Source organism: Schistocerca nitens, chromosome 3, assembly GCF_023898315.1.
Source record: "Schistocerca nitens isolate TAMUIC-IGC-003100 chromosome 3, iqSchNite1.1, whole genome shotgun sequence".
Classification (NCBI taxonomy): Eukaryota; Metazoa; Arthropoda; class Insecta; order Orthoptera; family Acrididae; genus Schistocerca; species Schistocerca nitens.
Window position 1 is genome coordinate 269,742,714 of NC_064616.1, and position 14,929 is coordinate 269,757,642.

Genomic DNA, 14,929 nt, shown 5'->3' on the forward strand with positions numbered 1-14,929 from the left:
GTTCACTGATGAAAACGGAGCCCTTATGAGGTCTGACGCGAATATAACATTTCATCCAAATGGAATCTGTCTATACTCAGCAAAAGTGATACAAGATTTGCGACTATTTTTGAACGCTCTGAAAACTGAAACAATATGAAACGAAAAACGCAAAAATAGTAACAACTCAATGTCTACAAGATTCACTGGCCCTGACCACCTGTACTGCGTTCTTTCTCTATTTAAGGGCAACCTATTTTCTTCGGTTACAATAGATTGTAAGGGAAACGTTTAAAGATGAATTTCCTAGTGAACAACACATTTATTTAGGCAGGCTTGAAACTAGAGGCAAATATGTCAGCTCAAGAGTCTTATATGGGAGAAGAGTATGAAATTCGTAAATATTGTACCCTGTACACATACGAGACTCCAAAACTGACTGTATCCTTGTAGTTTCTAAGAAGTTCCGGTCGTATATTACCAAGTGACCCTGTCGATATACTTTTGAAAATAAAGCAGTGCAAGACATGAAAGTGGGCGAAAGTGCTACCTTTGATTAGTGACATTTGGTAATCTTCTGTCATGATAGGGTGACTCGAACGATGAAACTGTGTTCATTCAATAAATCTCGCTCTATTGGTAACTAGAATATGCGTCCATTTAGAAAGAAACATATAGTAGTCATTTACAGTTATTGATTGCACTATGACTGAAGACAGTTAGCTAACTGTTCAAAGTTCTTATCATAGTCGCAGTCGAGTATTAAATTAAGATACTGTATCAGATCTGAGACTATTTCAAACGTAACTAAAGAGGTGTCAACCATCAGATCTAAATATGCCAAGCTATACCTCATAGTACTGAGAGACTAGTTTTTGTTGTCATAGAATTTGCAGTACTCGTAGTGGGGAAGGGAAGAGGGAACGTAAGAGTCTATATTTAGTTCCAGACGACTGTAACGCAGGACGTAAGTTCTTGATTAAGTGGGGTACTACAGGTCCATACCCTAAGGTAACAAACATATCAGAGAAACTATGTTCCAATTTTTTCTGAAAAATATGAATTATATGGAGACCAAAGCAGTTTCCTGAACCCGAATGTACCTCAAACTATAAATTTATGCAAATAGTTTTATGTTAGGTAAACTAGGTTGGAAAGAAAAGCTAACTACTTAAATACTTATTGGAAATCTCAGAATGTTTTTTTCTTATTTATTTATCAACCGCAAACATTACTCTTTGTTATGCACGATAGATTTGTTTTTGTTGTTCGGTATACCAGAAGGCTCTCTTAGCAAACGTTAAGTGTTTCATAGCTATGAAGTTAGTAATGTTAAATAAGGTTTTTAGTAGCTTTCATATTTAGCTTGTCCTCCTTGGCACACTGTGGCTCTACTGATGCATGAAACTGAGCGGATGAAACCAGAGTATGAAAATCCCCTTAGGAACACGGCATTCACACGTAACTGTACACGTCACTTAATTTGCCGATGTTCTACAGTTCCTCCAACTATAAGTATCAGTGTATAAATCAGTTCCTTATCAGTTTAGTTAAATGTTCCAGAAACAATTTATATGAAGTACGTTAATGCTGTAAAATGACTTACTTAAGATAATTTATAATTTTCGTAGGCATTGCTGCCCATTTAGAGATTAATATGAACAGTGGCGAAAAAGGCTTCCCTTTAATTACAGAAGTATTTTACTCTTGTAAACAATGTAAGCACGGGGACAGAAAATTGGTCACCTCACAAGACATGACTCTAATACTGTCTATCATCACTTCTGTCATTGATAACGACCTAATCTGAGTAAGGAAGAAAGCCGACAAGATTCCTTACATATGCCATATCCCGCTGAAGACACTCATTGATGATTGGATCCCATTGAGCTCTCTGACTGCTGCGTTTAACCAGTTTTTCCGAATAGTTTCCATGGGCTTAAGATTAGCTTAGCTTAGCTGGCCAGTCTAGCAGTAAGAGGGTACTGATTGTGAATCAAACGAGGAAAGCAGGCGTGCAGTCCTGTGACAATGGCTGTTGTCTTGGAGACGGGAGTGTCTACAGCACACACATCATGAGAATGTGTAATAAGGGGCAACGCTAGAGCGACGATAATGTTGAAATCGACATCCCCGTTCGTGTACACGTTACCCGATGGTTAGCCGAAAAAACAGCCCAGAAACATCACAGCACCAGCTCCAACCGGAACTACACCCTCCGTACATCAATGTTGAACCTATTTAGTGAAGAAATCGATATATAAGTTTTTTTTACAGAGATTAATATCGAGTTGTTTCACAGAAAACGTTACTAATTATTTTAAGAAGCTTATTAACTTTTCCTCTGTTGCTGTATTTACCTTCAGTTGACTACAGTACTCGTATAAGCTGCAAAATGTTTCATCTGTTTGGATAGGAAGAAGAATAGAGGCGTTGGTGCACTCTATGTGGGATCACTCGTAGCCTTAAGGGGAGCCGGAGGTTCCTATGCTGCCCATGTTAAAATCACTAAGTTTGAGGAACATTTATGAGTAAACTACCAAATAGAAAAATTTGAATGTTTTTTACATATAGAGTGGTTTAGTATTGCAGTTATGACAGAGGGATTTTGGAGTATCTTTTCTAGTTTCCTTCCAATTATTTTTTTTTTATTAATGACCCAAATTTTTTACAAATAATTGCTTTATAATTAAATTGAAATGAAACTACTGAACATATTGCCAAATGGCTGTGTTACAATGTAAGTTTGACCACTAGGAGTGTTGTATAAAAATTTCATCTCTCTAGCTTGAGTGGATTTTGAGAAAATGTTCCTTATATTCGAAAAATTCTAATTTACGGGAAATGGCTATCAAAGTTTCTCAATACATTCCTGCACTATAGGATGGATTATCAGGGTCTTCTTCTTCATCCTCCCAAAGCTTCCTCTTCTGTCTTCTTTTCTGGCCTGTTGTTCCATCATACTTCATATGCCTTTCTCTTCTTTCTGCTCCTCTTATCCTTTCTCTGTCAATAATTCTTAGTGCTCGTACAGTGTTCACCCCAGCTGTAAATTCCAATGCCTTCAGAACTTCACACTTCACACTGTTCCCTTGGTTGTAGGTTGCTATTGTATCATAAATGCCAAAGTGCCGTGTTTTTATGCTTAGAAACACCCTTTTAGGAATCACTTTCCAAATCAAATTGTTTACGCTCTCATTAGGATTCTGCGTCTTTCCGTGTAGACATTTGTGTAACAATTCTGGCTGTGCTAAGTCATGAAAGATTGGTTTTATTGTTCCCTCCTGATTCTTGTACATACTACATATTACCCGCTTTACACAAGAAGTATAATACTGCCAACAACAGGCGCAAAACTGAACTAATTCGAAACGGTAAACAGCAAAGAGACGATGTTCCGCTCTCTTATTCATTGTAGTATCGCAACGTGGTATTAGTGTTAATTTTCTTTTCCCTACGTTCTTCCTCTTCTTATATACACGGTTACTAAAACGTGGCATCGTAACCAGAACAAAAGTGTACGACAATATTAAATGGAGCAAGATGTTCGAAATTCTGAGGAAAATAGGAGTAAGCTGTAAGGAAATAAGGGTAATATTTGTCACAGAAAACAATGTAGACAACCCTTGCACACTCGCTGTATGCGTAACATACGGCGCTGTATGCGTAACAGGCCGAGAAAATCCCAAGCAGTTCGCCAGGAAGTCACGAGAGGGTGTTAGATGCATTCAGCGGCCGCCCATTTCCTCTGCAGGCGTGAGGGAAAATGGTAATAACTCCACTTCTAGGACGAGTAGAACAATAATTCAAAGTTTACATTAAAGAGGAATGTTCCAATTAATTTTCGGTAGCAAAAAAAATCGTATTTTTTTGGATTTGACCACCTCCGGCTCCCCTTAAGCTGTATCAGCGTCGAAAGAGGATTGAAGATGTAAATAAGGACGACCAGACCGGAACTGAACTCGACTCACGAATACAAATCACTTCTCTCGTTGGGGGATATAACAATGTAATCTAACTAAACAAAATCTAATAACGATTTTTATCACGCTATAATCAAGACTACAAGGAGGAAACCGAACACAGTGCGCATGGTCATTTAGAGGACGTTAGCAATACAAAGGCCATAACCAGTTGATAACCCAGCCTTTCTTCATAACATTAAGTTATATACTGAAACAAAGTTCCGCAACAGGTAAATACTGTTCTGCAAGCATTCACCATCTCGACACACGCCTATTTGAGACCCACATCACGAACAGTGACCCATCATCTATAAAATTTTCTTACACTCCCCCATAATATTTCCATTGTACCACTAGCAGGTATTAGTCGACCACAATATTATTGCATCTGTGAGTGAGGATGCTTGGTTCGGCTTATCGTGAGTTATCACGAGAACGTGTTCAACCACTTGATATTATATGCACAGCCGGCCGAAGTGGCCGTGCGGTTAAAGGCGCTGCAGTCTGGAACCGCAAGACCGCTACGGTCGCAGGTTCGAATCCTGCCTCGGGCATGGATGTTTGTGATGTCCTTAGGTTAGTTAGGTTTAACTAGTTCTAAGTTCTAGGGGACTAATGACCTCAGCCGTTGAGTCCCATAGTGCTCAGAGCCATTTGAACCATTTTTTATTATATGCACAACCGTCCTGAGAGCATTCACAGTACGATGCGTTTCCTTTATTCACCACAAGAATTGTTTATTGCAATGTCGCCGCGTGTTCCCGATAACGGCCACAGGAGACCAAGCGCGGTAATATCGTGGTGTGGTAGCAACGCGTTTGCAGTGTTGATTCTGTGTGTTTACCCTCATCCTCAAATACATAGCTTCAAAGTACACAGAATTTGTTCAAGGGGATGTCAAATGTCACGAGGCAATATAACGTTTCTGTGATCAAGTGTAGCTTGTCGTTGCGAGTGTAATTGACGGCAGTAACCAGAAAACGGCGACAGTTACATCCAATATGATTACATGTGTTAATCACTTGTTTAATTTATTGTCTAAATACACTCCTGGAAATGGAAAAAAAGAACACATTGACACCGGTGTGTCAGACCCACCATACTTGCTCCGGACACTGCGAGAGGGCTGTACAAGCAATGATCACACGCACGGCACAGCGGACACACCAGGAACCGCGGTGTTGGCCGTCGAATGGCGCTAGCTGCGCAGCATTTGTGCACCGCCGCCGTCAGTGTCAGCCAGTTTGCCGTGGCATACGGAGCTCCATCGCAGTCTTTAACACTGGTAGCATGCCGCGACAGCGTGGACGTGAACCGTATGTGCAGTTGACGGACTTTGAGCGAGGGCGTATAGTGGGCATGCGGGAGGCCGGGTGGACATACCGCCGAATTGCTCAACACGTGGGGCGTGAGGTCTCCACAGTACATCGATGTTGTCGCCAGTGGTCGGCGGAAGGTGCACGTGCCCGTCGACCTGGGACCGGACCGCAGCGACGCACGGATGCACGCCAAGACCGTAGGATCCTACGCAGTGCCGTAGGGGACCGCACCGCCACTTCCCAGCAAATTAGGGACACTGTTGCTCCTGGGGTATCGGCGAGGACCATTCGCAACCGTCTCCATGAAGCTGGGCTACGGTCCCGCACACCGTTAGGCCGTCTTCCGCTCACGCCCCAACATCGTGCAGCCCGCCTCCAGTGGTGTCGCGACAGGCGTGAATGGAGGGACGAATGGAGACGTGTCGTCTTCAGCGATGAGAGTCGCTTCTGCCTTGGTGCCAATGATGGTCGTATGCGTGTTTGGCGCCGTGCAGGTGAGCGCCACAATCAGGACTGCATACGACCGAGGCACACAGGGCCAACACCCGGCATCATGGTGTGGGGAGCGATCTCCTACACTGGCCGTACACCACTGGTGATCGTCGAGGGGACACTGAATAGTGCACGGTACATCCAAACCGTCATCGAACCCATCGTTCTACCATTCCTAGACCGGCAAGGGAACTTGCTGTTCCAACAGGACAATGCACGTCCGCATGTATCCCGTGCCACCCAACGTGCTCTAGAAGGTGTAAGTCAACTACCTTGGCCAGCAAGATCTCCGGATCTATCCCCCATTGAGCATGTTTGGGACTGGATGAAGCGTCGTCTCACGCGGTCTGCACGTCCAGCACGAACGCTGGTCCAACTGAGGCGCCAGGTGGAAATGGCATGGCAAGCCGTTCCACAGCACTACATCCAGCATCTCTACGATCGTCTCCATGGGAGAATAGCAGCCTGCATTGCTGTACTAGTGCCGACATTGTGCATGCTCTGTTGCCTGTGTCTATGTGCCTGTGGTTCTGTCAGTGTGATCATGTGATGTATCTGACCCCAGGAATGTGTCAATAAAGTTTCCCCTTCCTGGGACAATGAATTCACGGTGTTCTTATTTCAATTTCCAGGAGTGTATTTTGATTCACAGTGTTCAATGGAAGCTGTTCAGCAAAGAGCCTGAAGTTAGTTACCACTCTTTACTGTATTGTGGGTGAGCGCTCTGTCGTTTTCATGACGCAGATGCTTGTTATTTTACCCGCGGACAGGAGCAATACTACATTTTCGTTGGAAAGCAGGAATATGTTCAAAATGCAGTATTTACTATCTGATCTGAAGAAAAATTTCTGGTCACGAGAGACTATAAAGTGTCTTGTCTCTTATTTTGCTGTCTCCCTTGATTACGTGGCCTTCAGAAAATCCCCAGGAAAGGGATTCCTCTTAGGCCTATGTAATGAATACAGCATACAATCAAGTTTTCATTGGTATTTTTTAGTTGAAAAATAGTAATATCTTCACTGTGTGGTGGGGTTTTTCCGAGGCAGCTCTGAAAGGAGGTGTATCGACGGTTGTCGCTGTAACTCCGGTTGTAGTTACTTGAAACATGAAATTAACATATCACCGTGATTGTTACAGATGTAATTTTAGTTCGTCATACGGATTTTCAAAAAAAAACTGACGAAATTATATTTTATTCGAAAAAAATGGGCATTATTGAACCCATCTTTTTTGGCCGAAGAAATACTAAATATCAAGATAAAAAAATCGGCTACGATGAACTGAAGAGAACTCAGTTTGCTTCAAGCGAGACCAAAAGTTATTAAAATCAGATGGAAATTGTAGCGTGGGCGACGACAACCATGCCGAAAAACATAGTTCTGAGAAAAAGGCGTTTAAAGTTTGACGAGTATTTATCACAGAAAAGGGACCAAGCTTAAAACTTACGGGATATCATCGATGCCTAGTCCATAATAACTATCGCCTCAGTTAGTGGGTGTCAGCTTTCTGCTACTTCGACCTGCTAAGCCCCAATTTTCGTCCTCAAAGCCCATTTTGTTGCTGAGCGCATCGCTGCTGGCGACTCTGTCTTCACAGAATCGGCGGATTTCATCGCCGATTTTGATTTGAAGGGCATTTGCCACATTTAATAATGCAGTAGGGGCTACATTCAAAAGACATAGGGCCAAGTTTGAAGGAATATTGACAATTTGGCTTCGGCTGGATCTTTGGGAGCGTATCTCCGAATGAGGCTATTGAAACTTTCGTTCACATTTTGAGTGAAACCGCCCAAACAACGCTCCAGCAAATCAGGTTTACTCAAATCGGTAAAAATAAGGGTGATGGCATCGGTAACTTGCAACCGTTTCTCTAACGCCGAGGGGTGCCATGCACGCCCAGCTTGAAACGCCCACAGAATCGTTACTTTTTGGATTTCGCGCATAATGTTTTGGGGAATAATTCTTCAATGTATATATATTGAAATTCCGTAATAAAAAATTTCCAGTTTTTTTCACCCTTACCCTGTCATTCCCCCTTAAGAAATAGGCGTAGTTATTATATAGATTAAAGGAATTACGTTTGAATGACCCTGATATTTTAGTAACTTTTGATGTGGCCTCTCTCTTCACTCGCGTTCCTCCATCTGATTCGCTATGGTTAATTAAGATTACGATTGGTGTTGAATGAATGAACCTATTTCGACTTGTTTTGACTTCGACTTACTTATTTAATGATCAGTTTTATGGGCAAATCGATGGAGTTGAGATACGGAGGGCTTTGTCACGAGTCCTAGAGACGGCGCCGTTGATATCTGTGAGGCCTTTTGCAAAATTTTAACAATCTTTTAGAACAGCTGAATCCAATTCACCCAAAAATTCGCTTCACTTTGGAGGTGGCAAAAGGTGGCTGCCTTCACTTCCTTGATGTGTTGGTCAGAAGGAATTACGTATGTTGGGCCATGCCATTTCTAGAAAGGCAATTCCCTCTGGCTTGTATCTTTAGGCTGACGGTTGACATCGTTTTGCTCAACCTGAAGGTTCGCTTCGTACGTTGGTTCATATGGCCCCCGTCATCTCAGACACTGAACGTTTGTGAGCCGAGTTGGTGCACCTCGAATAACCTTTACCCAGAAAATTATATATGAGAGAGAGAGAGAGAGAGAGAGAGAGAGAGAGAGAGAGATCAGACGCACGATCCGCTATCGAACAACCCTGAATCGGGTGAGTGATGAAAATTGTCACCGAAGTTAACGGCCTTTTTTTCCTTACGCAGGCATCATTTCCACCGCGATGGGAAATGTGTTTTTCGACTACCATCTAACATCAGGGCTCTTTCATGGTCTGTAAAGAATGACCGTGATTTGTGTAAGGCGGATGTCTACCTATCCATTGTACAAGGGGCGGTCCAGTAAGTAATGCAGCACATCCTTTTTTGCTCTGCCAATTTCGGTTGAAAAAATTGTGGGACATCCTGGAATATTTCCGCTTCAGACCCTGTGCTTTGACGAAGTTCCGATAGGTGGCAGCGCTATACGTAGCCTTCAAAATAGCGTCTTTAACGGTGGTGCGTCCCAAGCACAGATCTGTCGCTGGGCTTCTTTTGGCGGAAAACCAGAGCGTTGCAGATTGTCGTATGCACTTGCAGAATGTCTACGGTGTCCTGGCACTGCAGAAAAACGCGCTGAGTTGTTGGGCAACGCGTCTGTCATCATCGCAACAAGGTCGCGCGAACCTGTCCGATCCCTCGCGTGCTGGCTGGCCGTACACGGTGTGACTCCAGCAGTGTTGGAAAGGACTGGTCACAATCTAACACCTGCATGACAACACAAGCCTGTGCACCCGAGAGGAGCTCACAAAGACTTCATTGGTCCGTTCTTCCTCATACACCCTACAACCCAGATCTCGCACTTTCTGCCTCCCACCTGTTAGGCCCAATGAAGGATGCACTCTACAGAAATCAGTATGTGGATGATGTGGAGGTTATTGATGCATCAAGATGTTGGCCCGGCGTCGACCAGTAGATTGGTACCATGCCGGCATAGAGGCCCTCCCAGTAAGATAGCGTAAGACCCTCACATTGGATGGAGATGACGTTGAAAATAGGATTTTGTACCCAAAAGAGTCGGGAATAAAGTGGTATATTGGAATTCAAAATACAATCAACCTGCTTTCAGAAAAAAGTGTTGCATTACTTGTTAAACGACCCTTGAAGTTGTTGCATTTCATACATTGATCATACCATTAGGACCGTGGTGGGTCGGTGTATTAAACGTAAGCATTACACACGCTTACAACAGTCGAGCAAATTTGCTGATGCTGAACACTGCCTTGGCGGTGGTGATTCTATTGAATATAACAAGACGGAGATTCTGGCGTGCACTTCCACTGTTGGGGTAGTGTTATTAAGGCAGCCGTTGAGATGAAATTAGCGAGTGACCTTTTACATAGCGATGGAGGATTTTGCTTAAAATCTGCTTTGAATCCTTCTCTCTTCCTGGTCAAACAACAGAGGGTCAGAGTCAATACTAAATCACGTGTTGATAAATAATATTAACTGTTGATAACTTCTGACATTGGGCAGCTTGTGTGTGTGTGTGTGTGTGTGTGTGTGTGTGTGTGTGTGTGTGTGTGTCTGTGTGTGTGTGTGTGTGTGCGTGCGTGCGTGCGTGAGATGGCTACTGTGGTTTTAAATTTCCTTGTACAGCGTCCTCGCGTTGGATTTGTGCCTTGGAAATGTGCAAGTGTCGAAATGTGGGCGGTTGTCGAAGATGGCTCCCCTGAGGGTGATTGACAGGTGCCCAGATGAAAAATAGTGGAATATATATAGAACGACGACCGGCTGCAAGCCCTAAATTTATTTGGACTTTGAATATCGTTCTTTCACACGGACGCACTGTTCACACCGTACTCTCGTACTTCAGTTACACGTTCACTATCAGCGTTTAACACGTAGCAGGAGATTTTCACTGTTAATTCTTATGGTACAGTTCACTGGTCAAACGCGTGGTTCGATCAACACGGCGGAAGAGATGTATAACACACGCAAATTGTCTTATATGGCGCACTTAAAAATGTATCGTTGGCACTACTACGCGGCACATACGTACACGCACAGCCAAACAACATTTTTACCGCTTAAGCTAACTCTTTTTTAACATTACGCTCCGTGACGTGGTCTTCGGAGCAAGCCATGTTTCTCCATCTCTCTACTTGGAGAATCCCAGCGCTCTGGATTTACGCAATTATCCCACCGATCAAGAAACTGCCGACGCTAAGGGCGGTCTATAGATAGTAGCACGCAACGATATGCAACTTACATTCCCCACAAAATCTGTAGAAATTTAGAAAGAAGAGAAAAAATTTGAATGATGACAGAAAAGAACTCGAACGTGTCTTACATAACTGAGCTCTGTTTCTCAATGAAAAATATAAACTGCACATTATGTAATGTTGGGAGTTTTTTTTACAAAATATATTACAAAAAATTTTTTAAGGTTTAAACGCCTCCAGCGCAACTGCACAAGAAAAACTAAAAAACTAGAAATCGCGGCATATACAAAACATCACAATAAAAGAACAAAGAAAAGGGTACAAGACATAATGAAATAAGCACTCGGTCAGCATTAATTCATGTAACATCAGTTAACTGATTGTGTGCTACAAATCTACCTTGCGTTGTCAAAACGTGAACAACAGCGATCAAGTGTGAAAAGAAATCTCACAGCGCTGTTGTGCGCAGTTTGTATTGGTGAAAGAAAAATTATGTATGAAAAGTTACATAGGATACCGCAGTTCGGCCGTCTGCATGCACCGGTACACAGCTTACAGAACCTTTGGCAAACGTTAAGACGAGCATTTCTAGAGGCGGCACGAACTCTCCGCTCTGAGAGTTCCCGCTTTACAGCTTTGTGTGGCAGGTTTTCTTGTCACGCTGCCGCTTTCTTGTGCTGCTTCTTAGTCGCTACCACAGAGATATCTCCAGAGGCGTTCGGAGCTTTTGTTACGAAAATCCCTGCGTGACATTTTGCGCTGCGTAGAGGGCAGGCCACACGTGGAATACGGCGACCTTCTCAGAGAGGAGGCCAGCGAAGGGCAGGTGTTCTCTCCATGCTTCCAACTATGATTACAACCCAGCTTCGATAAATGCGCCTGTGAGATGTACGAAAATTGCAGAGGTACAAGCCAGTAGTACGTTATACTAATGGAGACTGAATAGCGAACACACGAAAGCGTTAGCATTATATAAACGTATACATTATTTTTTAGCGTTGTATTGGTTTTCCAGTGACACCATTCGAGCAACTCCATATTTACGGATCTGAAGCATATATAGAGTATTCCTCATAAAGAGTCACGGGCGCATTTCTCTGGTGTTTCGGCGGATATCTGAAATTTTCCTTATGCGATGTGTAGCTGGAGTCACTCCAAACAAATAAAGCTCATCACATCTTTCATGCGACACCCAGTATCAACAGAAATCGTAGATTTGTTTCTCGTTACGAACAAAATGATTTTTAAAGCAGAATTTTTCGTGTCCATTCTATAGAGTGGTCCCAAATTAATCTATTGCGAAATTCGTTTTATTGATATGTATTAAGAGCGACGTTAAAACACACATAATAACCAGTACTACAGCAGCGGCTGAGCAGCGTCGTGAGCCGCGCTGACTGCAAGCAAATGGCTCTGAGCACTATGCGACTTAACTTCTGAGGTCATCAGTCCCCTGGAACTTAGAACTAATTAAACCTAACTAACCTAAGGACATCACACACATCCATGCCCGAGGCAGTTCGAACCTGCGACCGTAGCGGTCGCTCGGCTCCAGACTGTAGTGCCTAGAACCGCACGGCCACTCCGGCCGGCAGTGTGACTGCAATCGACATGCTTCTGCGCTACTTTGTCGCTGTTGGAGTACTGGTTATTCTCAGCGTTTAATTACCCTCTTAATACATATCGATAAAACGAAATCGCACTAGACTAATTTGGGACTGTTCTATGTAATGGACACGTAAAATTCCGCTTTAAAAATCATTTTGTTAACAAAGAGGAGAAAATAGACGCTTTCCGTCGACCTTGGGTGTCGCATATAAGACTTGATGTGTCAGATTTATTTGAAGTGACCAGAACTACAGGTCACAAAAAGGAAATTGCAAGTATTTGCCTAAACACCAGATAAAATGCATCTGATGACTTAGAAGGGACACCTGATTCATTGTTACGATAGGGTGTAGATACGTAACTACGTTAAATTAAGAGTGTGCAATTATAGCAAACTTGCTCACAGTAAGATTTCAGCATTAAAATCTTTGTTTCGTACCTCATAAATGTCTCTTATATACTTATTTTCGCTATGTTGAGGTAGAATTTAACGTTTTATGTACTAAAACACCTTCTGATATTAGCAGTATCTATTTTATAAAGAAACGAAGAAATAAACGTGTTTTTGATATCGCCTAAATTTCAGCTGCTCTTTTTGAGGGCTGATGTTCCTTAGCTGACGTGTCCTTACGTTATGCGCAGCCAAAGACAACGTGGTTTACATCTTTCTCTTTGTTGCAGTGGGAGAGATAAAATTGTATAATGTTGATGTTATGAACATGTTGTGTGAATCGACTGTGATTAAACATCTTGTGCGTTATAAGGTCGAAGAATTGCCGTCTACGGCTGAGGTCACGGTAGCGAGGTCTTTTTGGTGTCATTAATACTCGTATTATCATGGCATAGTATCTTTTTTGTGGGGCGCTCAACTGTGCGGGCATCAGCGCCCAGACAAAGTCACAATTTTTACACAGTCCAATTTCTTTCATAGTCCAATCTAGCCACTGTCACGAATGATGATGGTGATGGTGATGGTGGTGATGATGATGAGCCGGCCGAAGTGGCCGTGCGGTTAAAGGCGCTGCAGTCTGGAACCGCAAGACCGCTACGGTCGCAGGTTCGAATCCTGCCTAGGGCATGGATGTTTGTGATGTCCTTAGGTTAGTTAGGTTTAACTAGTTCTAAGTTCTAGGGGACTGATGACCTCAGCAGTTGAGTCCCATAGTGCTCAGAGCCATTTTTTGATGATGATGATGAAATTATGAGGACAACACGAACACCCATTCGGCGGGCAGAGAAAATCTCCAACCCGAGCGGGAATCGAATCCGGGACCTCGTGATCCAGAGACAGCACCGCTAGCCACTAGACCACGAACTGCGGACGTTCATGTGGAGGAAGCTATGTAAGATAGCAAAGAAACACACACACATCATCCATCTCATTGCCTGTTATGTTGGTACGTGGTATACAGAGGGTGTATTTCATTTGTTCAAGTGTCATACACTTATGAACAATATGTCCTAGAAAAATATTTCAGGAACTTTCATAGTTTCCATTACATTCCAGTCCTGTAACCGCGCGTAGGGATAACATAGGGTTGCCTGATGTCACGTATAGCGCTGTGTTTGTGTTACGAACGGAAAGGAGAGAATGCGACTCGGTGCCGGTACATTGGCCCACTTCTCTACAACAGTTTGAAGGGAGCTGAACGTCACTATGTGGCTGTCGAACCACCCTCAACAGTTTCACATGCCCTTACTCCATAAGACACTGTAGAGGGGTTTGGATTTTGAGCCAAGCTGTATGCCACTAACACTCCACCTCTTGCAGGCCAAGTGCTAGCGGTCAGGAATTGTTCCATCACCAGGATTTGAATCGTGTTCCTTCAAGACGAGCGCCACTGGACACGCGTTCCTACGCAGTCTCGGCTACGGAATCGAAACCTCTTCAGAATCCGTAGCAGAAATTGTTTTTCTACTGCACGTATGTAGGTAGAAATGTTCGTTCCTCATTTTCCGTTAGTATAAATTCGAAGACAATAACGGGCAAAGTGAGAAATACTGGACCACTTTGGTGACTTTAGCAAAGGACCATCCTGCATAGATGTGTTAATTCTGAAGCAACTTCAGTAAAAGAAAGTTAACAGAATAGAGAGAGCAAATTTGTTATTAGAGTACATAAAGTTATTTGTCCTAGTGAATGGAAAAAAACTGCAGAAGATATTGAGGCAAGCGTTATGCCAGTACATTTAGTATAGTATTTGAGGTCATTAACAGAGAAAGACTATCCAAACAAAAAGTGGGTGGTATCTTAAATTGAAGAGAAATGACATGAGCTAAGATGAGGATTTGGTTTGTCATCTACGCTGTTCTTCGTTTATCGTTATCAGATTGTAGCGTTCAGGAACCTGTAGAACATACTGTATAAGGATAATAGTACTACAAAGCAATGTGGAATGAAAAGAACATGTTAAATCAATAGTTGGAGCGCGGATGGAGGAAAGTAGAGCATCTGTCAAAGTAACGAGATAAAAGCATCTCGTGTGGCCTGGTCCATGGGACTACTCCAGTATTTTTGATCCGTGCGAAGTACGTATAACAGCTGAAGTCTGTGGAACTGAGATATGCGATCCTTTTTTCGTAACACATCGATCTGTCACATGTGAAAAATTAACAGCGATAGTCAGGAAAGTTAAATGCGAATGTGAAAGTCGACGTTATAATAACGAAACCATGTTGGGACAGTTTTAGAGAACTGTTGTTCAAGGTTAATGTGTTACAGTTCTTATGCATCCTTCATATATATCAATTCAGCAGCATGAGACTAAGGAAACAGAGAAAAGTGTGCGTACAGAAA

At 42.9% G+C, this 14,929-nt stretch overlaps 1 protein-coding gene across 2 annotated transcripts in view; it reads left to right on the forward strand.

Annotated features, from left to right (window-relative positions):
- Positions 1-14,929, forward strand: part of LOC126248235 (cAMP-specific 3',5'-cyclic phosphodiesterase) — a 953,544-nt gene that overhangs the window by 624,180 nt on the left and 314,435 nt on the right. The gene's annotated exons all lie outside the window — the stretch shown is intronic.